The sequence below is a fragment of the Phyllobates terribilis genome, unplaced genomic scaffold (assembly GCF_046119375.1).
Source record: "Phyllobates terribilis strain yellow unplaced genomic scaffold, ASM4611937v1 Scaffold_138__1_contigs__length_4804227, whole genome shotgun sequence".
NCBI classification, from domain to species: Eukaryota; Metazoa; Chordata; class Amphibia; order Anura; family Dendrobatidae; genus Phyllobates; species Phyllobates terribilis.
Window position 1 is genome coordinate 313,258 of NW_027362898.1, and position 23,633 is coordinate 336,890.

At 47.9% G+C, this 23,633-nt stretch overlaps 7 non-coding genes and 2 pseudogenes across 7 annotated transcripts; all 9 read left to right on the forward strand.

Moving 5' to 3' along the window:
• The first annotated feature begins 283 nt into the window (after nt 1-283).
• LOC141205125 (U2 spliceosomal RNA) lies at nt 284-474 on the forward strand. The gene has a single exon (XR_012275899.1). It is a non-coding gene; the product is annotated as a U2 spliceosomal RNA (small nuclear RNA).
• Nucleotides 475-6,482: 6,008 nt separating this feature from the next.
• LOC141205126 (U2 spliceosomal RNA) lies at nt 6,483-6,673 on the forward strand. Its single transcript, XR_012275900.1, has one exon. It is a non-coding gene; the product is annotated as a U2 spliceosomal RNA (small nuclear RNA).
• Nucleotides 6,674-7,791: 1,118 nt separating this feature from the next.
• LOC141205128 (U2 spliceosomal RNA) lies at nt 7,792-7,982 on the forward strand. The gene has a single exon (XR_012275902.1). It is a non-coding gene; the product is annotated as a U2 spliceosomal RNA (small nuclear RNA).
• Nucleotides 7,983-9,105: 1,123 nt separating this feature from the next.
• On the forward strand, nt 9,106-9,296 carry LOC141205129 (U2 spliceosomal RNA). Its single transcript, XR_012275903.1, has one exon. It is a non-coding gene; the product is annotated as a U2 spliceosomal RNA (small nuclear RNA).
• Nucleotides 9,297-15,762: 6,466 nt separating this feature from the next.
• On the forward strand, nt 15,763-15,932 carry LOC141205461 (U2 spliceosomal RNA; annotated as a pseudogene).
• A 1,121-nt stretch (nt 15,933-17,053) lies between these two features.
• Nucleotides 17,054-17,244, forward strand: LOC141205130 (U2 spliceosomal RNA). Its single transcript, XR_012275904.1, has one exon. It is a non-coding gene; the product is annotated as a U2 spliceosomal RNA (small nuclear RNA).
• A 1,122-nt stretch (nt 17,245-18,366) lies between these two features.
• Nucleotides 18,367-18,557, forward strand: LOC141205131 (U2 spliceosomal RNA). The gene has a single exon (XR_012275905.1). It is a non-coding gene; the product is annotated as a U2 spliceosomal RNA (small nuclear RNA).
• Nucleotides 18,558-19,679: 1,122 nt separating this feature from the next.
• LOC141205132 (U2 spliceosomal RNA) lies at nt 19,680-19,870 on the forward strand. Its single transcript, XR_012275906.1, has one exon. It is a non-coding gene; the product is annotated as a U2 spliceosomal RNA (small nuclear RNA).
• A 1,122-nt stretch (nt 19,871-20,992) lies between these two features.
• LOC141205495 (U2 spliceosomal RNA) lies at nt 20,993-21,070 on the forward strand (annotated as a pseudogene).
• The last annotated feature ends 2,563 nt before the right edge of the window (nt 21,071-23,633 follow it).

Here is a 23,633-nt window from a genome sequence, read left to right on the forward strand (position 1 = left end):
GCTGCTCGCTCCACCCCCCCCCCACCTTAATTGGTTCTCCTCCCTTCCAACGGTGTTGAGGCGGGTGGGAACAGCCGGGGGTTGAGGGTACTGTGCTAAAAGAGGTGGAGTTATGCAGATCTAAAACGCGTGGATTGCAGCAGCAGCAAGCCGAAAAGTGCAGGCATGTGAGGGATCTAGAGGTTGACAGCATGTCTTCTTAACGGGAGTCCAGGTGGCCATCTCCACAAATGGACTTTTCAGAATCCTTGGGTGGCACCGTAGTCGGAAACCAATTCTGGTTATCGCTTCTCGGCCTTTTGGCTAAGATCAAGTGTAGTATCTGTTCTTATCAGTTTAATATCTGATACGTCCCCTATCTGGGGACCATATATTAAATGGATTTTTAGAACAGGGAGATGGAAAAAGAGCTTGCTCTGTCCACTCCACGCATTGACCTGGTATTGCAGTATCTCCAGGACCGGTGCACCCCTTCTTTAATGCAGTTTCTAAAATCAGAAAGAATTGAATTCAATGCTTTTTGTTCATTTTGCTTGTTTGTCGGATTTTGGGATGGACTCTTTGGCTTTGCTTTTCTTCTCCTCATTGGATTTTTCATGTTAAAAGTTGCAGAAGCCAGATGACAAGCTCATTTTGGTTCAACTTCAGCAACTGTGCATTGCATTGCCATGTAATGTAATGTAATGCAATGCTATCTATCTAGCTCTCCCTCTATACTTCCTTTTGGATAAACAGACATATTAGGCAAGCATTTTGGAGCTTTCACCTAAATAACTACAGGTGGTGAGATAAGCTGCACAATATAATTGACCTTTCAGTATATTGTTGCACACACACCATCTATTTAGCAAATGCCCTTGTTATCAACAGCAGCCTTTTAAACTCACCTGAGCTAACAGGTATGTGAGCTGGTTACTCTGCTGCGCTTAAAATTTCTTTTTTGGTTTGCTACAATGCCTTTTCTGAAACGTTGTCTCCCTCTGCTGGAACACTGACTTCTTTCATTTAATGCCTGCAGACTATAAAAGAGAAACCAACCCAAAAAGTTTGGTTGATTAGTCTGTGGCATTCTTTTAAACTGTTGCTTATGGCGGTCTCTGTGAGCTTCTCAGTGACATTCAGCCATCCAGGTATCCCGCCTGCAGTAGACGGAATGTGGCAATGGAACGCTGGCTGCGCGTGTCATAATAGGCTCTGAGCCTTTATATACCTGCGCACAGCAGCAGCCACCTTCAGTCTGCTGCTGGACAGCCAGCAGCAGCAGCAGCAGGAGAGGTAATTAATCAGCAACCCTCCTGCTAAGGGTAGATGTAGCACCCTGAGGATTCGGCTGCTACAGGGGTATTGCACCTCAACCCAGAGGTGTGATATTCCACTCCCGGTTAAGGATGGAGTGTGGAACTGAGCTCGGTAGGCTGCATGCACTACACACATCCCATTTCCGAGGGGCAGGCCGACGGTACTCCCACTTAGAAATGTGCAGGTACGACCGTGTCTGTCCCTGGCTGGAGTGGGAGGGGGGTGGAACATCCCAAGTAGTGTAGGGGCAGATAGGGGGAGCAGCCTGGGTAAAGTTAGGAGCTCATTGGGTGCTGGTCACCTGAGCTCGCACATAGAGGGATATATAAGGTGGGCACCAACTAAGATCAGGGTCAGTTGCAGAGAGTCAGCAAGCAGAGGAGAAGAGCGGCCCAGAGTGAGAGAGGAGAGAAGAGAAAGAAAGACCCAGAGGGGGAGCAAGAAAGGACTCTAAGAACCCACATTCAATCCCCGGGTGAAGAGTCGGCACAGGGTACCGGATCCCAAACTGGTGGGGGCAAAAGCACACCCTAGCCAGAGACCGGAGGCCGTGGGCAGCATCTGCCACGGCCACCCATCACATCCACCCCGAAGGCAGACCACGTGGAGGGTCAGGGAACCCAAGGCCAAGGGTCTCCCAACAGAAGGCCCGAGGGAGCTGGACCTAGGTGGATCCCTGGTGGGGACGGCCAGAGGAAAGGACAGAAGGAGAGCTCAGGGTCACGCTCCGGACTTACTTGGGGGTTGGCCGAGTCCAGGACCTGGTGGACGCAGCACGGCTCGGGTGGTCACTTGAAGCTGGAGTGACCGGAACATCAGCAGTGAGTAAATACCCTAAACTGCATAACCCGACTCTGTCTCATCTATGCTGCACCATCACAACCCCCATCCTCTGCACCTGATCCCCCTGAGGCTATACCCCTCCCGTTGGGGGTTATCCTATCAAGCTGCACCAACACCATCAGCCTCAGTGGACCCTGCTGCAGCAGCGGCCGTAGTGACCGCAATCCAACGGGTGGCGTAGTCGACACAAAGAACTTAATAACATCTGTAGGACTGCCACATACAACTGAGCTTGACACCCTGGGCACGGACCGGGTCACAGCCACTCGGCGACTACAACTCCCATCTGATCCGGCTCCGGGTATTCCCCCTAAAGAATATGGCCCAGGGGGTGCGTCAACTTTGGCGTAGTCGGCAGGATTACGTGCCCGCAACACCCGGGTACTGCGTGCCTGAAGAAAAGTGCAAGTTTACCTCAGAAAGAAGTCTCCTGCCGGTTCCGGAGGGTCCCCGCCATCGGACCCCATCACCAGTCGATTCCCGCCGGTTGTCCGCCATTAACAGCTTTTTCCCGCCATCTGCAGAGTTTCCCGCCACTGGGAAGCGGTTCCCGCCATTTCCAAGAATTTCCCGCCTTGGCAGAGCGGACGCCATTATGGGCGTGCCAGAAGATGGTAAGAGGCCGCCTCCCATCGTGGGCCGGGACCGAAAATGGCGCCAAAAGTGGAAACCGCCCCCACCAACAGAGACTGTGATGCTGGAGGTGTCGGTCAGCGTGAAAGAACAGCCCCTGGAGCTGACAGTCACCAAGTTGCCCCGGGACCGCCCTCGAGGTGGGAGGAGACGAAAGAAAAGAACGAAGATGGGTGCTGCCTGGAGGAGTCTGGAGCGAGCGCACCCAGAGGCAAGAAGCCTGGAGAAGAGTATCGGAGGAGCTTACCCGGAGATGGCGAGAAAGCAGAGCAGCACCGGCCCGTTGGCCAGGAGCCTGCTAGAAACGGAGGAAGGAGAGCAGAGCAGCACCGGCCCGCTGGCCAGGAGCCTGCTGGAAGAAGAGCAGAGCAGCACCGACCCGTTAGTCAGGAGCCTGCTGGAAACTACGACCCCACTAGGCCTAGTGGAGGTCCCAGCACAGCTCCCCCGAGACCAGGAGTGTGCACAGACTGCCCTGGAGGGCCTCGCAAGGAGGATGGCCCGGGTACAGCGAGAGACATTGGCGGAGTGGAGCCGAGAGATGGCCCAGCAAACCAAGACCCGGAGCACGCCAACCAAGACGAGGAGACAGACCGCCTCTGAGGATGGCGCGGGAGGACCGAAGGCCGGAGACGGCGCCAAGAAGGGAGCCGAACGAGTGGAGGCAGGTAAAGGGGACGCCTATACCCCAAACCTGGAAACCGCGTACCTGCCCCAGCTCCCCGTCGCAGAGCCCGAAGTCTATCCTGCCGTGCCCGTAACCGCCACGCCACCGCTGCAGACTAGGCCTCAACCGGAAGCCGCCGACGCGACCCCTGTGACGTCACACGCCTCGACCCCGAGCGTGACCAAGCAGGAAATACCACCAGCCTGGTCGCAAGGCCTAGTACCCCCGGGCACCGCATTACCAACAGCGCCCCCTACCTCCGCGGAGCCCCCGGCCTGGTCGCAGGGCCAAGTAGCCCAGGGCGCCGCCGTCCTAACGGTGCCCTTCACCTTCCAGATACCCCAGGCCTGGCCGCAAGGCCTGGGCAACCCGGGCGCCAACACCACCGCGCCCATAAGACCAAGAGTGCCGCATCTGGGAGAGGACCTGTTTACCCAACACACGTGCCCGGATGGGCAGCCTTTCATCTGGCCCCAGGAATATCATGAACTGGAGCGGCAGAGGAAGGCTGGGGCCATGTGTGCACCCCTGATCCCGGCTCCAAAGCCCGTAAAGAGGATCTCGCCCCCGCTAGAAGAGGCCCAATTTGAGTGGGACCCCACCGGAGAAGATCTCATGGGGTTCACTCAAGAGACCCGGGCAGCTGCAGCAGAGCGTGCTGAGTGCTGCCGCCAGCAGCTCGAGGAGTTTGCAAGGGAGCGGAGAGAGAGGCGGGTCCGGGAACAACAGGCCAAAATAAGGAGCGCCGAGCAGAAGAGCCGGACCAGGAGGAGTCCCCGTGCAGCTCATGGTCCCCCTTCCACCGGGACTGTGATCAAGTTTAACATGCAGCACGGGTGGGGCTTCATCAGAGACCATCACACCCCCGGCGACGTCTTTGTCACGCGCAGAGACGTGGAGTCCCATCTGCCGGAGGGGCACAGAGGTCGTGACCTTTATATCGGGGACGAGGTCACCTTTACCCGGCACAAGTGTGCCAAAGGACCTTACGCCCTCCATGTGCATCGCCTGACAGAAGAGGAGCTGCGGTGTGAGGAGGAAGAGCAAGAGGACCCGGACGGGTCTGAAGCTAAAGGTAACCCCAAAGAAAGAGCAGGAGGAAGACGTCGTTAAGTACGGCAGAGCAGGTGCTGTAAATAGTTACCCGACCGGGGTACCTAGAAACTGTTAATGCAAATATAGTCCCCGTTGGGACCAGCAAGAGTAGACTGTTAACCCGTGTGTTCCCTATCCCCACTGACCGAGGACTGAAAGCGGTCATCCCTTCCCTTTACCTGGCCGAGGACTGAGAGCGGCCACACTACCCTTGTACATAGTTGCGCTTCCTAAGGCGCCCCTACTGGTTTTACCGTAAAACCACCTTTGAGAAAAGGAACTGTCGCATTTTGCCCGGTCAACAGTTGCACAGTGACCGGAGGAGGAGGAGAGCCGACGAGAATGTTTTATATAAAAAGTTTTATTGATGCGCTGATTTATATGATGTTTTATATGTTTTATATGTTTATGTTTATGAAAAAAAAAAATTGTATGTTTGGATGTTTTTGTCTTACAGCCCGAGGACGTGCTGTGATTTACCAGGGGGGAATGTAGCACCCTGAGGATTCGGCTGCTACAGGGGTATTGCACCTCAACCCAGAGGTGTGATATTCCACTCCCGGGTAAGGATGGAGTGTGGAACTGAGCTCGGTAGGCTGCATGCACTACACACATCCCATTTCCGAGGGGCAGGCCGACGGTACTCCCACTTAGAAATGTGCAGGTACGACCGTGTCTGTCCCTGGCTGGAGTGGGAGGGGGGTGGAACATCCCAAGTAGTGTAGGGGCAGATAGGGGGAGCAGCCTGGGTAAAGTTAGGAGCTCATTGGGTGCTGGTCACCTGAGCTCGCACATAGAGTGATATATAAGGTGGGCACCAACTAAGATCAGGGTCAGTTGCAGAGAGTCAGCAAGCAGAGGAGAAGAGCGGCCCAGAGTGAGAGAGGAGAGAAGAGAAAGAAAGACCCAGAGGGGGAGCAAGAAAGGACTCTAAGAACCCACATTCAATCCCCGGGTGAAGAGTCGGCACAGGGTACCGGATCCCAAACTGGTGGGGGGCAAAAGCACACCCTAGCCAGAGACCGGAGGCCGTGGGCAGCATCTGCCACGGCCACCCATCACATCCACCCCGAAGGCAGACCACGTGGAGGGTCAGGGAACCCAAGGCCAAGGGTCTCCCAACAGAAGGCCCGAGGGAGCTGGACCTAGGTGGATCCCTGGTGGGGACGGCCAGAGGAAAGGACAGAAGGAGAGCTCAGGGTCACGCTCCGGACTTACTTGGGGGTTGGCCGAGTCCAGGACCTGGTGGACGCAGCACGGCTCGGGTGGTCACTTGAAGCTGGAGTGACCGGAACATCAGCAGTGAGTAAATACCCTAAACTGCATAACCCGACTCTGTCTCATCTATGCTGCACCATCACAACCCCCATCCTCTGCACCTGATCCCCCTGAGGCTATACCCCTGAGGTTATCCTATCAAGCTGCACCAACACCATCAGCCTCAGTGGACCCTGCTGCAGCGGCGGCCGTAGTGACCGCAATCCAACGGGTGGCGTAGTCGACACAAAGAACTTAATAACATCTGTAGGACTGCCACATACAACTGAGCTTGACACCCTGGGCACGGACCGGGTCACAGCCACTCGGCGACTACAACTCCCATCTGATCCGGCTCCGGGTATTCCCCCTAAAGAATATGGCCCAGGGGGTGCGTCATAGACAGCTGCTCGTTCCACCCCCCCCCCGCCTTAATTGGTTCTCCTCCCTTCCAACGGTGTTGAGGCGGGTGGGAACAGCCGGGGGTTGAGGGTACTGTGCTAAAAGAGGTGGAGTTATGCAGATCTAAAACGCGTGGATTGCAGCAGCCGCAAGCCGAAAAGTGCAGGCATGTGAGGGATCTAGAGGTTGACAGCATGTCTTCTTAACGGGAGTCCAGGTGGCCATCTCCACAAATGGACTTTTCAGAATCCTTGGGTGGCACCGTAGTCGGAAACCAATTCTGGTTATCGCTTCTCGGCCTTTTGGCTAAGATCAAGTGTAGTATCTGTTCTTATCAGTTTAATATCTGATACGTCCCCTATCTGGGGACCATATATTAAATGGATTTTTAGAACAGGGAGATGGAAAAAGAGCTTGCTCTGTCCACTCCACGCATTGACCTGGTATTGCAGTATCTCCAGGACCGGTGCACCCCTTCTTTAATGCAGTTTCTAAAATCAGAAAGAATTGAATTCAATGCTTTTTGTTCATTTTGCTTGTTTGTCGGATTTTGGGATGGACTCTTTGGCTTTGCTTTTCTTCTCCTCATTGGATTTTTCATGTTAAAAGTTGCAGAAGCCAGATGACAAGCTCATTTTGGTTCAACTTCAGCAACTGTGCATTGCATTGCCATGTAATGTAATGTAATGCAATGCTATCTATCTAGCTCTCCCTCTATACTTCCTTTTGGATAAACAGACATATTAGGCAAGCATTTTGGAGCTTTCACCTAAATAACTACAGGTGGTGAGATAAGCTGCACAATATAATTGACCTTTCAGTATATTGTTGCACACACACCATCTATTTAGCAAATGCCCTTGTTATCAACAGCAGCCTTTTAAACTCACCTGAGCTAACAGGTATGTGAGCTGGTTACTCTGCTGCGCTTAAAATTTCTTTTTTGGTTTGCTACAATGCCTTTTCTGAAACGTTGTCTCCCTCTGCTGGAACACTGACTTCTTTCATTTAATGCCTGCAGACTATAAAAGAGAAACCAACCCAAAAAGTTTGGTTGATTAGTCTGTGGCATTCTTTTAAACTGTTGCTTATGGCGGTCTCTGTGAGCTTCTCAGTGACATTCAGCCATCCAGGTATCCCGCCTGCAGTAGACGGAATGTGGCAATGGAACGCTGGCTGCGCGTGTCATAATAGGCTCTGAGCCTTTATATACCTGCGCACAGCAGCAGCCACCTTCAGTCTGCTGCTGGACAGCCAGCAGCAGCAGCAGGAGAGGTAATTAATCAGCAACCCTCCTGCTAAGGGTAGACAGCTGCTCGTTCCACCCCCCCCCCCGCCTTAATTGGTTCTCCTCCCTTCCAACGGTGTTGAGGCGGGTGGGAACAGCCGGGGGTTGAGGGTACTGTGCTAAAAGAGGTGGAGTTATGCAGATCTAAAACGCGTGGATTGCAGCAGCAGCAAGCCGAAAAGTGCAGGCATGTGAGGGATCTAGAGGTTGACAGCATGTCTTCTTAACGGGAGTCCAGGTGGCCATCTCCACAAATGGACTTTTCAGAATCCTTGGGTGGCACCGTAGTCGGAAACCAATTCTGGTTATCGCTTCTCGGCCTTTTGGCTAAGATCAAGTGTAGTATCTGTTCTTATCAGTTTAATATCTGATACGTCCCCTATCTGGGGACCATATATTAAATGGATTTTTAGAACAGGGAGATGGAAAAAGAGCTTGCTCTGTCCACTCCACGCATTGACCTGGTATTGCAGTATCTCCAGGACCGGTGCACCCCTTCTTTAATGCAGTTTCTAAAATCAGAAAGAATTGAATTCAATGCTTTTTGTTCATTTTGCTTGTTTGTCGGATTTTGGGATGGACTCTTTGGCTTTGCTTTTCTTCTCCTCATTGGATTTTTCATGTTAAAAGTTGCAGAAGCCAGATGACAAGCTCATTTTGGTTCAACTTCAGCAACTGTGCATTGCATTGCCATGTAATGTAATGTAATGCAATGCTATCTATCTAGCTCTCCCTCTATACTTCCTTTTGGATAAACAGACATATTAGGCAAGCATTTTGGAGCTTTCACCTAAATAACTACAGGTGGTGAGATAAGCTGCACAATATAATTGACCTTTCAGTATATTGTTGCACACACACCATCTATTTAGCAAATGCCCTTGTTATCAACAGCAGCCTTTTAAACTCACCTGAGCTAACAGGTATGTGAGCTGGTTACTCTGCTGCGCTTAAAATTTCTTTTTTGGTTTGCTACAATGCCTTTTCTGAAACGTTGTCTCCCTCTGCTGGAACACTGACTTCTTTCATTTAATGCCTGCAGACTATAAAAGAGAAACCAACCCAAAAAGTTTGGTTGATTAGTCTGTGGCATTCTTTTAAACTGTTGCTTATGGCGGTCTCTGTGAGCTTCTCAGTGACATTCAGCCATCCAGGTATCCCGCCTACAGTAGACGGAATGTGGCAATGGAACGCTGGCTGCGCGTGTCATAATAGGCTCTGAGCCTTTATATACCTGCGCACAGCAGCAGCCACCTTCAGTCTGCTGCTGGACAGCCAGCAGAAGCAGCAGCAGCATGAGAGCTAATTAATCAGCAACCCTCCTGCTAAGGGTAGACAGCTGCTCGTTCCACCCCCCCCTCGCCTTAATTGGTTCCCCTCCCTTCCAACGGTGTTGAGGCGGGTGGGAACAGCCGGGGGTTGAGGGTACTGTGCTAAAAGAGGTGGAGTTATGCAGATCTAAAACGCGTGGATTGCAGCAGCAGCAAGCCGAAAAGTGCAGGCATGTGAGGGATCTAGAGGTTGACAGCATGTCTTCTTAACGGGAGTCCAGGTGGCCATCTCCACAAATGGACTTTTCAGAATCCTTGGGTGGCACCGTAGTCGGAAACCAATTCTGGTTATCGCTTCTCGGCCTTTTGGCTAAGATCAAGTGTAGTATCTGTTCTTATCAGTTTAATATCTGATACGTCCCCTATCTGGGGACCATATATTAAATGGATTTTTAGAACAGGGAGATGGAAAAAGAGCTTGCTCTGTCCACTCCACGCATTGACCTGGTATTGCAGTATCTCCAGGACCGGTGCACCCCTTCTTTAATGCAGTTTCTAAAATCAGAAAGAATTGAATTCAATGCTTTTTGTTCATTTTGCTTGTTTGTCGGATTTTGGGATGGACTCTTTGGCTTTGCTTTTCTTCTCCTCATTGGATTTTTCATGTTAAAAGTTGCGGAAGCCAGATGACAAGCTCATTTTGGTTCAACTTCAGCAACTGTGCATTGCATTGCCATGTAATGTAATGTAATGCAATGCTATCTATCTAGCTCTCCCTCTATACTTCCTTTTGGATAAACAGACATATTAGGCAAGCATTTTGGAGCTTTCACCTAAATAACTACAGGTGGTGAGATAAGCTGCACAATATAATTGACCTTTCAGTATATTGTTGCACACACACCATCTATTTAGCAAATGCCCTTGTTATCAACAGCAGCCTTTTAAACTCACCTGAGCTAACAGGTATGTGAGCTGGTTACTCTGCTGCGCTTAAAATTTCTTTTTTGGTTTGCTACAATGCCTTTTCTGAAACGTTGTCTCCCTCTGCTGGAACACTGACTTCTTTCATTTAATGCCTGCAGACTATAAAAGAGAAACCAACCCAAAAAGTTTGGTTGATTAGTCTGTGGCATTCTTTTAAACTGTTGCTTATGGCGGTCTCTGTGAGCTTCTCAGTGACATTCAGCCATCCAGGTATCCCGCCTGCAGTAGACGGAATGTGACAATGGAACGCTGGCTGCGCGTGTCATAATAGGCTCTGAGCCTTTATATACCTGCGCACAGCAGCAGCCACCTTCAGTCTGCTGCTGGACAGCCAGCAGCAGCAGCAGGAGAGGTAATTAATCAGCAACCCTCCTGCTAAGGGTAGACAGCTGCTCGTTCCACCCCCCCCCCGCCTTAATTGGTTCTCCTCCCTTCCAACGGTGTTGAGGCGGGTGGGAACAGCCGGGGGTTGAGGGTACTGTGCTAAAAGAGGTGGAGTTATGCAGATCTAAAACGCGTGGATTGCAGCAGCAGCAAGCCGAGAAGTGCAGGCATGTGAGGGATCTAGAGGTTGACAGCATGTCTTCTTAACGGGAGTCCAGGTGGCCATCTCCACAAAAGGACTTTTCAGAATCCTTGGGTGGCACCGTAGTCGGAAACCAATTCTGGTTATCGCTTCTCGGCCTTTTGGCTGCGATCTAGTGTTGGTTTTACTGGCATTGGTTGTAGTTGGAAGGTGCCTGGGGTACCCCGCCTCTTGGCCTTGGGTTCGGGTCCCACTCTTGTAGTGGGGCTTAGGCCCTTGCTGCTATAAGGAGGTGGGCTTAGTCCCTGGGCAACGGGTTGCGATCCCAGCTGTACAGTCCTAGGATTGTTCAGCGACTCCTTAGTTGCGGAAATCCCCCATTATTGGTTGCGGAAATCCCCGTTTTCCTGTTGCGGAAATCCTTGTTTCACCATGGATTCAGATCCAGGTGAAATTCCGACCTATGCCCGGTTACGGCATACGGTGCGGTTTTACTTCCATGAGGGAGGTAAAGATAACAGAGGTTTACGTTTTATTGTGGATGATCTTCTTGTGAAATTTTTTTCAATCCAGAAATCCGAGATCCTGGCAATCCAAGACTACCCGAAGCGTGGTGTATACGATGTCACATTCACTGAAAAAGGTATCCACCAAGATTTTTGCCGTAAAATGAATGATCCTGATATAATTTACCAGAGAAAGCCAATCTTTAAAGGTGTTAAAATTGTCGAACATGAATTAGATGTGATAAAAACTGTAATTGTTAAAATTTACTCTCCTTATACAAAAGAAAGCGATGTTATTTCATTTTTATCCAATTATTTCAGCAAATTGGTAAGCCATGGAAAAGTTATGAATGAGTGCGGAGTTTGGGCGTGTAAGTGGAAATTTACGGTGACATGTATTAAGGACCCTTCAAGTCCGGGGGGTATAAGACTTCCCCCAGCACGTTTTAGAATTGGAAACACGAATGGTGACCTCTTTTTTAATGGGATGCCAGCATTCTGTAGGAAATGCAAAAAATACGGCCATTCTAACTGTGACATTACTTGTGTAGCCTGTGGGAGCAAAGACCATAAAACTGAAAATTGTACAACTGGAATTTTTTGTAGCAACTGTGTTTCCAGAGGTCATGCTTTTTCTCATTGTCCTTTTAGGAATACCTCAAAGAGAGCTCAAGCTGGGCAAACAGAGAGACCTTCACCCCCTGAACCAGAAAAGCCCTCACCCCCTGACCAACCCTCGGCTGGTTCGGACAAGCCCGCGGAGGAGAATGAGGGGGAGAGTATGGAAATACCGACCGAGGATGGTGAGCCATGGTGTACTGTTGGAAACTCGAAGCAAAAGAGGGAACGGCGTGGTAACCCACAAACAGAAACCCCTGCGGAGGGACCGAGGGTGGGTGCTACAGGCCAATCCTCACCTTCGAATCCTCCTGGGAATACTCAAGGGCGCGAACAGTCTGGGCCAAAAAAACGCAGGTTGCACGGAGTGGATAGGGCACCTAAGGAAGTACCCCCACCGGAACCCCCGGATGGAAGTGGGAAACCTCAAACGGTGCCTTTACAGGGTGAGGAGGTTGCCAATGTCCCACCCCCTTCAGAAATGGAGGGGGAGATGGAGATGGCTGACTCAGTGATCCTGGAAACTCCTGAAAATAAGTGGTCAACGTCTGAGACGCATGTGCTCGATACAATTCCCCCAGATGGTGCCTCGATAGGGGTCCAAATGGGGGTTCGTGAGCAAAGAGGCAGGCAATACGACCAAGCAGAGTTGGACAGAATGGAACAAGAGTATATCCTGGGAGGTCTACGGTCTGGGACACTAACAGATGAGGAGTCCTCCGTGACGGGCTCTCTGTTGACGATCAATGATCCCTCATCTCCTGGAATAGAAATATAAACCAGCTGAGGTAAGAGTTTGAAAGAATGCTAAATTTCCTTTTTTTCTCTTATGGCAGGGATTAGTGGTTTTTCTCTTAACGCTAGAGGGTTGAAAACTAAGACCAGAAGAGTTGCTCTCTTTGATTTTTTATCCTCTCTAACAGCCACAGTTTTCTTTTTACAGGAATGCTGCATCCCACACAGTTTAAATTATACAGAATATGAGACTGATTGGGCACATGGACCCTCAGTATGGTCAGGATCAAACGGGTCCAGGTCAGCAGGGGTCGCCATTCTTTTTAAAGGGAATGTTTTTATTGACTCTGTTCAAGAGGTTTTACCAGGTAGAATTTTATTAGTAAAAGCTTTTATTGATGGTTTTAAATGGCAATTTTTAAACTTTTATGGAGCCACAGATAAGCAAGAAAGAGCTGATATGTTGAATATGTTACCCTTATTTATTAATGATTCTGTCCCTCTTATTTTATCAGGAGATTTTAACTGCATTTTAGGTGGAGAAAAAAGGTTCTCAAGCTCCACAAGTAGGAATTATGATAAAACGTCTTTTATGTTAAAAAATGTCATACAAGATTTTAATTTAACAGATGTTTTTAAGGAGTGTAATAAAGACTTGCCTGCAGAGGAATGGGTAACCTGGAGCAACGTGAATTGTAGCTCCAGGATTGATTTTATTTTCTGCTCTAAAAATGTATTGCCTTTTAAATGTGAGCTTTTATCTAATGTTTTTTCTGATCACAAACTTTTATCCTTTTATGTGAAATGTAATGATTTTAAGAAAAAAGGAAAAGGTACCTGGAAGTTAAACATTTCCCTTTTAGAAGACCCCCAAGTTTTATCTGATTTTACTGAATTTTATTTACATTTTAAAAGAATAAGAGACCCCCATATCCCTATAAGTAGGTGGTGGGAAAAGATGAAAAAGAACATAAGAGATTTTTTTATGAAGGTTGGGGTCCAGAAAGCTAGAGAGAAAAGAGAATTTTATTGGCAACTCAACACTAGATTGGAGACCTTATATAAATTGAAGAGCCATGAGATTGAAGTAGATAAACAAATTAGTGACTTAAAAAGTGAAATTCAGCATACCTTGGAACAGAGAGGTAAAGAGTTAATTTTCCATGCAAAGGTCCAACATGTTGAAAATAATGAAACCTGTTCACGATATTTTTTTAAATGTATGGTGAAAAATCGTGTTTTTATTGAATCAATGGAAGGTAAACAAGACATAGAGGGTGTTTTAGCTAAAGTGCATGAATTTTATTCCGAGCTTTTTAACACAAAATCTGTTGATGACCATTTTATGAAAAGTACTTTGGATGAAATTACAACTGTTTTAGACCCTGTCTCACAAGATGTTTTATTACAGAGTCTAACTGAAGATGAGATATCTGAGACCATAAGAAGCTTTAAGTCTGGTAAAGTACCGGGGCCTGATGGTATACCCATAGAATTTTATAAGGTTTTTTATGATATTTTACAGGAGGATTTATTTTATGTTTTTAGTGAGGTTTTTAATACAAAAACCCTACCGAACTCCTGGAAGAAAGGTGAGGTCTCCCTTATATACAAAAAGGAAGACAAAACGCAACTAAGAAATTGGAGACCTATCACCCTTCTAAATTGTGATTACAAAATAATGGCAAAAATTTGTGCAAATAGACTTAAAAAGGTAATAGGTAACATAATCCACCCAAACCAAGTGTGTGGCATACCAGGAAGGAGTGTTTGGGAAAATTTGAATCTAATCAAAGATGTAATTAGATGACACAAAGTCGAGGGGAAATAAGCTGGCGGTCCTGTCTCTCGACTTTGAAAAAGCATTTGATAGAGTGTCACACCAATTCCTTTTTAATGTTTTAGCTAAAATGGGTATACCAGAAGGTTTTTTATGCTCTCTCAAAGCATTTTATCATGGTTGCACTAGTAAGGTTTTAGTAAATGGTTTTAAGACAAGTGATGTGTTTTTAAATTCTGGTGTAAAACAAGGTTGCCCTCTGTCCCCCTTGTTATTTATTTGTGCCCTTGAACCCCTACTCAGTGTCTTAAGGAGAGACAAGCAAATCCGAGGCGTCCATTTGCCAGGTGGGGGAGGGCTAGAAGCAAAAGTTACTGGATATATGGATGATGTAGCCATAACATGTAAAGATGCCCTGTCTATCCGGAAAACACTACGGCAAGTGGAATACTTCTGTGGTGGATCTGGTTTTAAAGTAAATTTTAATAAAAGCTGTATTTTAAATGTGGGGAATATGATTTTAAATGATGTACCGGTTCCTGAATGTGACTCTGTAAAGATTCTAGGTGTGATTTTTAACGAAACAAACAAAGGTAAAGAAAGCTGGGATCTTGTGGCACAAAAGGTAAATCAAAAACTATGTATGTGGAGGTTGAGGAAATTAACAATGGAAGGGAAGGTACTAGTTATAAAAATGGTAATTGTGCCTTTGTTATTGTACTTAAGTTTGGTGTCCCCCCCCCCCCACACATACCTTTACGAAAATAATCAAAGCTTGTTTCACTTTTTTCTGGAGCTCCAAGATGGAGAAATTGAAAAGAGAGTTAGTGGTCAAGCCTAAAGAGAAAGGCGGTAAAGATTTCCCCGATTTTAGAGCTTTTGTTTTAATAAGATTTTTTGTTTTATGTTTTAATGCACTGTCGAAAAATAGTTATTGGTCATATTTTATCCGTTTTAACACAGGTTATTTTATGAAACGTCATGGATGGTTTGAAACAGTTTTAAGTTCCCCATATGCTCTTAATACACCAGAAAGCTATAAGATTTTAGGAACTATTGTAAACACGTATGACTTAAAAGGGAAAAGTGCAGAAGACTTAAGAGATAGCAAAATGATTTTAAATGGTTTCAAACAAAAGGAATCAATTGTACAGATTGGGAATTTTAATGATAATAAATGTACTGACATATGGAAAGTTATTAATGAACCCTATCTTTTTAATTCCCAGAAGGACCTGGCCTGGAGCTGTGTGCATGATTGTCTTCCATGTCGGGCATTCCAACACCGAAGAGGACTCGTGAGAACTGCCAGATGTCCAAGACAAAGATGCCTCGGAGATGAGACTGTTTTACATGTTTTATGGACTTGTCACTTTGCACGACAAACATGGACTACAATATTTCCCTTGCTTCAAAAAATGACAAACATTAAGGATCTTACTTTTGAAACTGTCTTATTTGGTCGTGTGGAGTGCCCCAACGCCAGCAAGAGGATCATCGCATGGAAGACAATCAGTACCATCAAAGAAGCTCTATGGAAGGCCAGGAACATCCTTCTTTTTAAACACGATGTTTTATCTGTGAAAGATGTTTTAGAGTTGGCTTTCAGTGAAATGTATATGTATTATTTATTGGATAAAAAGAGAAATGTAATTTTATCAAAACAATGGCTGGTAAAAGAATGGAACACAGCAATCTAAACACATTGTCTGTATTTTAATGTAATTTTATTGCCTTATTGAACTGAAATCAATTTATGTACGAATGTATTTTAAAATGTAATGATTTTATGTTCATATCTAATGTATTGTAATTAAGTTTTATCCAATAAACGGGTGTGCCTATGTTTGGGTACATTCCAAGTCAAAAAAATCTGTTCTTATCAGTTTAATATCTGATACGTCCCCTATCTGGGGACCATATATTAAATGGATTTTTAGAACAGGGAGATGGAAAAAGAGCTTGCTCTGTCCACTCCACGCATTGACCTGGTATTGCAGTATCTCCAGGACCGGTGCACCCCTTCTTTAATGCAGTTTCTAAAATCAGAAAGAATTGAATTCAATGCTTTTTGTTCATTTTGCTTGTTTGTCGGATTTTGGGATGGACTCTTTGGCTTTGCTTTTCTTCTCCTCATTGGATTTTTCATGTTAAAAGTTGCAGAAGCCAGATGACAAGCTCATTTTGGTTCAACTTCAGCAACTGTGCATTGCATTGCCATGTAATGTAATGTAATGCAATGCTATCTATCTAGCTCTCCCTCTATACTTCCTTTTGGATAAACAGACATATTAGGCAAGCATTTTGGAGCTTTCACCTAAATAACTACAGGTGGTGAGATAAGCTGCACAATATAATTGACCTTTCAGTATATTGTTGCACACACACCATCTATTTAGCAAATGCCCTTGTTATCAACAGCAGCCTTTTAAACTCACCTGAGCTAACAGGTATGTGCGCTGGTTACTCTGCTGCGCTTAAAATTTCTTTTTTGGTTTGCTACAATGCCTTTTCTGAAACGTTGTCTCCCTCTGCTGGAACACTGACTTCTTTCATTTAATGCCTGCAGACTATAAAAGAGAAACCAACCCAAAAAGTTTGGTTGATTAGTCTGTGGCATTCTTTTAAACTGTTGCTTATGGCGGTCTCTGTGAGCTTCTCAGTGACATTCAGCCATCCAGGTATCCCGCCTGCAGTAGACGGAATGTGGCAATGGAACGCTGGCTGCGCGTGTCATAATAGCCTCTGAGCCTTTATATACCTGCGCACAGCAGCAGCCACCTTCAGTCTGCTGCTGGACAGCCAGCAGCAGCAGCAGCAGGAGAGGTAATTAATCAGCAACCCTCCTGCTAAGGGTAGACAGCTGCTCGTTCCACCCCCCCCCCCGCCTTAATTATTTCTCCTCCCTTCCAACGGTGTTGAGGCGGGTGGGAACAGCCGGGGGTTGAGGGTACTGTGCTAAAAGAGGTGGAGTTATGCAGATCTAAAACGCGTGGATTGCAGCAGCAGCAAGCTGAAAAGTGCAGGCATGTGAGGGATCTAGAGGTTGACAGCATGTCTTCTTAACGGGAGTCCAGGTGGCCATCTCCACAAATGGACTTTTCAGAATCCTTGGGTGGCACCGTAGTCGGAAACCAATTCTGGTTATCGCTTCTCGGCCTTTTGGCTAAGATCAAGTGTAGTATCTGTTCTTATCAGTTTAATATCTGATACGTCCCCTATCTGGGGACCATATATTAAATGGATTTTTAGAACAGGGAGATGGAAAAAGAGCTTGCTCTGTCCACTCCACGCATTGACCTGGTATTGCAGTATCTCCAGGACCGGTGCACCCCTTCTTTAATGCAGTTTCTAAAATCAGAAAGAATTAAATTCAATGCTTTTTGTTCATTTTGCTTGTTTGTCGGATTTTGGGATGGACTCTTTGGCTTTGCTTTTCTTCTCCTCATTGGATTTTTCATGTTAAAAGTTGCAGAAGCCAGATGACAAGCTCATTTTGGTTCAACTTCAGCAACTGTGCATTGCATTGCCATGTAATGTAATGTAATGCAATGCTATCTATCTAGCTCTCCCTCTATACTTCCTTTTGGATAAACAGACATATTAGGCAAGCATTTTGGAGCTTTCACCTAAATAACTACAGGTGGTGAGATAAGCTGCACAATATAATTGACCTTTCAGTATATTGTTGCACACACACCATCTATTTAGCAAATGCCCTTGTTATCAACAGCAGCCTTTTAAACTCACCTGAGCTAACAGGTATGTGAGCTGGTTACTCTGATGCGCTTAAAATTTCTTTTTTGGTTTGCTACAATGCCTTTTCTGAAACGTTGTCTCCCTCTGCTGGAACACTGACTTCTTTCATTTAATGCCTGCAGACTATAAAAGAGAAACCAACCCAAAAAGTTTGGTTGATTAGTCTGTGGCATTCTTTTAAACTGTTGCTTATGGCGGTCTCTGTGAGCTTCTCAGTGACATTCAGCCATCCAGGTATCCCGCCTGCAGTAGACGGAATGTGGCAATGGAACGCTGGCTGCGCGTGTCATAATAGGCTCTGAGCCTTTATATACCTGCGCACAGCAGCAGCCACCTTCAGTCTGCTGCTGGACAGCCAGCAGCAGCAGCAGCAGGAGAGGTAATTAATCAGCAACCCTCCTGCTAAGGGTAGACAGCTGCTCGTTCCACCCCCCCCCCCCGCCTTAATTGGTTCTCCTCCCTTCCAACGGTGTTGAGGCGGGTGGGAACAGCCGGGGGTTGAGGGTACTGTGCTAAAAGAGGTGGAGTTATGCAGATCTAAAACGCGTGGATTGCAGCAGCAGCAAGCCGAAAAGTGCAGGCATGTGAGGGATCTAGAGGTTGACAGCATGTCTTCTTAACGGGAGTCCAGGTGGCCATCTCCACAAATGGACTTTTCAGAATCCTTGGGTGGCACCGTAGTCGGAAACCAAATCTGGTTATCGCTTCTCGGCCTTTTGGCTAAGATCAAGTGTAGTATCTGTTCTTATCAGTTTAATATCTGATACGTCCCCTATCTGGGGACCATATATTAAATGGATTTTTAGAACAGGGAGATGGAAAAAGAGCTTGCTCTGTCCACTCCACGCATTGACCTGGTATTGCAGTATCTCCAGGACCGGTGCACCCCTTCTTTAATGCAGTTTCTAAAATCAGAAAGAATTGAATTCAATGCTTTTTGTTCATTTTGCTTGTTTGTCGGATTTTGGGATGGACTCTTTGGCTTTGCTTTTCTTCTCCTCATTGGATTTTTCATGTTAAAAGTTGCAGAAGCCAGATGACAAGCTCATTTTGGTTCAACTTCAGCAACTGTGCATTGCATTGCCATGTAATGTAATGTAATGCAATGCTATCTATCTAGCTCTCCCTCTATACTTCCTTTTGGATAAACAGACATATTAGGCAAGCATTTTGGAGCTTTCACCTAAATAACTACAGGTGGTGAGATAAGCTGCACAATATAATTGACCTTTCAGTATATTGTTGCACACACACCATCTATTTAGCAAATGCCCTTGTTTTCAACAGCAGCCTTTTAAACTCACCTGAGCTAACAGGTATGTGAGCTGGTTACTCTGCTGCGCTTAAAATTTCTTTTTTGGTTTGTTACAATGCCTTTTCTGAAACGTTGTCTCCCTCTGCTGGAACACTGACTTCTTTCATTTAATGCCTGCAGACTATAAAAGAGAAACCAACCCAAAAAGTTTGGTTGATTAGTCTGTGGCATTCTTTTAAACTGTTGCTTATGGCGGTCTCTGTGAGCTTCTCAGTGACATTCAGCCATCCAGGTATCCCGCCTGCAGTAGACGGAATGTGGCAATGGAACGCTGGCTGCGCGTGTCATAATAGGCTCTGAGCCTTTATATACCTGCGCACAGCAGCAGCCACCTTCAGTCTGCTGCTGGACAGCCAGCAGCAGCAGCAGCAGGAGAGGTATTTAATCAGCAACCCTCCTGCTAAGGGTAGACAGCTGCTCGTTCCACCCCCCCCCCCCGCCTTAATTGGTTCTCCTCCCTTCCAACGGTGTTGAGGCGGGTGGGAACAGCCGGGGGTTGAGGGTACTGTGCTAAAAGAGGTGGAGTTATGCAGATCTAAAACGCGTGGATTGCAGCAGCAGCAAGCCGAAAAGTGCAGGCATGTGAGGGATCTAGAGGTTGACAGCATGTCTTTTTAACGGGAGTCCAGGTGGCCATCTCCACAAATGGACTTTTCAGAATCCTTGGGTGGCACCGTAGTCGGAAACCAATTCTGGTTATCGCTTCTCGGCCTTTTGGCTAAGATCAAGTGTAGTATCTGTTCTTATCAGTTTAATATCTGATACGTCCCCTATCTGGGGACCATATATTAAATGGATTTTTAGAACAGGGAGATGGAAAAAGAGCTTGCTCTGTCCACTCCACGCATTGACCTGGTATTGCAGTATCTCCAGGACCGGTGCACCCCTTCTTTAATGCAGTTTCTAAAATCAGAAAGAATTGAATTAAATGCTTTTTGTTCATTTTGCTTGTTTGTCGGATTTTGGGATGGACTCTTTGGCTTTGCTTTTCTTCTCCTCATTGGATTTTTCATGTTAAAAGTTGCAGAAGCCAGATGACAAGCTCATTTTGGTTCAACTTCAGCAACTGTGCATTGCATTGCCATGTAATGTAATGTAATGCAATGCTATCTATCTAGCTCTCCCTCTATACTTCCTTTTGGATAAACAGACATATTAGGCAAGCATTTTGGAGCTTTCACCTAAATAACTACAGGTGGTGAGATAAGCTGCACAATATAATTGACCTTTCAGTATATTGTTGCACACACACCATCTATTTAGCAAATGCCCTTGTTATCAACAGCAGCCTTTTAAACTCACCTGAGCTAACAGGTATGTGAGCTGGTTACTCTGCTGCGCTTAAAATTTCTTTTTTGGTTTGCTACAATGCCTTTTCTGAAACGTTGTCTCCCTCTGCTGGAACACTGACTTCTTTCATTTAATGCCTGCAGACTATAAAAGAGAAACCAACCCAAAAAGTTTGGTTGATTAGTCTGTGGCATTCTTTTAAACTGTTGCTTATGGCGGTCTCTGTGAGCTTCTCAGTGACATTCAGCCATCCAGGTATCCCGCCTGCAGTAGACGGAATGTGGCAATGGAACGCTGGCTGCGCGTGTCATAATAGGCTCTGAGCCTTTATATACCTGCGCACAGCAGCAGCCACCTTCAGTCTGCTGCTGGACAGCCAGCAGCAGCAGCAGCAGGAGAGGTAATTAATCAGCAACCCTCCTGCTAAGGGTAGACAGCTGCTCGTTCCACCCCCCCCCCCCGCCTTAATTGGTTCTCCTCCCTTCCAACGGTGTTGAGGCGGGTGGGAACAGCCGGGGGTTGAGGGTACTGTGCTAAAAGAGGTGGAGTTATGCAGATCTAAAACGCGTGGATTGCAGCAGCAGCAAGCCAAAAAGTGCAGGCATGTGAGGGATCTAGAGGTTGACAGCATGTCTTCTTAACGGGAGTCCAGGTGGCCATCTCCACAAATGGACTTTTCAGAATCCTTGGGTGGCACCGTAGTCGGAAACCAATTCTGGTTATCGCTTCTCGGCCTTTTGGCTAAGATCAAGTGTAGTATCTGTTCTTTTAAGAACACAAGAGCTACGATCTACACTTGACGAGAGAGATCGAACTCGGAAGGAGAAGAGCTTCGGAGCCCAGCTGACATCGGAGAAGGAAGGCGGATATCGGTGGGAGGAAGAAGCTCTAAAGAATCCAGAAGAAGACGAAGACTCGGAGAAGAATCGGGCTGTCCTGTGGAATCTTCGAGGAAGAAAATCATCGAGACAAAGACCTTTCGGGGAATTTGTCCAGAACACGACGGGAGAAGAATCTGCATAGCTCCACCCATTCCGGGAAGAGTTCCAGATCCAGCTCCAAGAAGTAACTGCAGGAGGAAAGCCATGGCAAGCGCTGCGAGGAAGGCTGAAAAGAAGAGCCTGGAGCAGGGGACAGCCAGGAGGGCACAGCCAGGAGCCGATTCTGACCCCAAGGACTCTGCCTCCACGACTGGCCAGCAGAAGGGAAACCAGAAGCCCCGCCACGAAGCTCCAGCCCTGGAGCCATGGATGCGGCAGACGGTGGCCCTGAAGCTGAAGGAAGTGGATGGGAGGGTGCCGGACATGTCCTCGGACGTGTTCTGCCAGAAGATGCTGCTGGATCGAGGCTTCTCCAGGTCGGACACCCTCAGCATCCAGACCTTCTTGACGGGGATCTTCTTCGTCACCTTCGCCACTGTGAACACCTGCAGGAGGTTCTGGGAAATGGTAAGCGCAAAAGGACCGGATAATTCTTTCTCTGCCTTTACAGGTAGCTGCCCTATCCAGAGGGACGAAAGGAGGATCACGGTCTCCATGCGCAACCCGCACACCCCAGGCCAAGACATCTGTACCTTCCTGAGACGCTTCTGTTTGGTTGTGAAGGAACCCTCTCACATCCTGAATGGACTCGGCTTCTGGACAGGTAAGTGGTCGGTGACCGTTAGACTTCACAGGGACCTGGCGTACTCAGACGGACTTCGGCACCTGCCCCCGACATTCTCCCTGGGCAACTCCTACGGCCTCATCTATTACCCGGACATGCCGCGGAACTGCAGGAGATGCGGCAAGAACGGCCACGAGATGAAGGACTGCAAGGAGGATGCCTGCAGGATTTGTCGAGTGACGGGACACAGCTCGAAGGACTGCCCGAAGAAGACGTCCTGCAACCTGTGTGGGCTGGCGGCTCATCTATACAAGGATTGCCCCAAGCGTGAGAGATCCTGGGCATCGGTGGTTGCGACGACCCCAGCTCCGGAGGACAAGGCCCCGACGACCAGGCCTGTGAAGGTCAAGGACGCGACGACCAAGGCCCCAGCGGCCAAGGCCGAGACGACCAAGGCCAAAGCGGTCAAGGAGTCGGTGGCCAAAGCCCCAGCGACGGTCCCAACAGCTCCGAAGCAGAAGAAAAAGTCAAAGGAGGGTAAGAGTTCTGTCACCCCTCTCTCGATCCCTCCCCCTGCCACCCCCGTCCAATCCCCCCCCACCCCGGCCACCCCTGCTGAGGATTCCACTTCCTCTTCCTCCTTCCCCTACTCCTCAGCAGGTGTCCTTTCCCCTGCCCCGGCAGCCACTCTCCCTCCCCAGACCATGGTAGCGGTGGAATTAACCTTTCCTCCACCCGCCGCTATCTATTCCGAGGAGGATTTTCCCCTTCTTGTCTCCCCAGTTCCAACCCGGGGAAAGAGGAAGGTGGAGGACAGCCCTGCTACTGAATCCTCCAAAAAGAAGATTCTGGATTTCGTAGGCGAAAAGGAGGATACCCTCCCTGAGCCAGAAGAGATGGAGCACATGGTTGAGACCCTGGTGGCCGAGCCAGAAGAGGAGGAACTGGTGGTCGCCGAGATCGAGGCCGCGCTGCTTGACCAGATGGAGGAAGAGGGCCTGCTGGTGATCCCGTCACCAGCAGTCAACACCGACGAGGGACCACCCGACCGGAGTGGTAACTAAGGTGTATTGCCTGCGCTAACTTTTTCTTTTTTCCCTACATGATGGCTAATATTAAGTTATTTTCCATTAATGTCAGGAGCATCAAGGACAAGTTCAGACGTCAGACTATTTATGCCTTCCTTACTTCCCAGTTGTGTGATGTTTATATGTTGCAGGAATGTTCCCTTCCCTCCTCTAGGTCCTTCAAACATCTGGCCAGGGAGTGGTCCCACGGTCCATCCTACTGGTCCGGTGGGGGTGACTGCAAGTCTGCGGGGGTCGCAATTCTGATCAGGGGGGGCGCATTCACGCTTGAGTCCGTCCAGGAGCTCATCTGCGGCAGGGCTCTTGTTGTAGATGGCAACTGGGCAGGAGAACCTGTCAGGTTCATCAACGTGTATGCGTCCCCACTGAAGAATGAGCGTTTGGAGCTTTTCCAGACCCTGCGGCTTCAGCTTGCCACCACCAGGACCTTAGTGATGGCCGGGGATTTCAACTGCCCCATCGAGGAGGATGGTCGTAGTTCTGGCACATCTGCCAAGTTGGACATCACGTCCAAGCTGCTCATCGAGATGGTAACCGAGGCCTCTCTTCAGGACGTGGTGGGCTCCATGGGGAGAGGCTCCACGAACTATTCGTGGAGCCGACCCGATGGCTCACTCCGCTCCAGGATTGACTTTGTGTTCACCTCTCGGGCAGTCAGGCAGAGTAGGC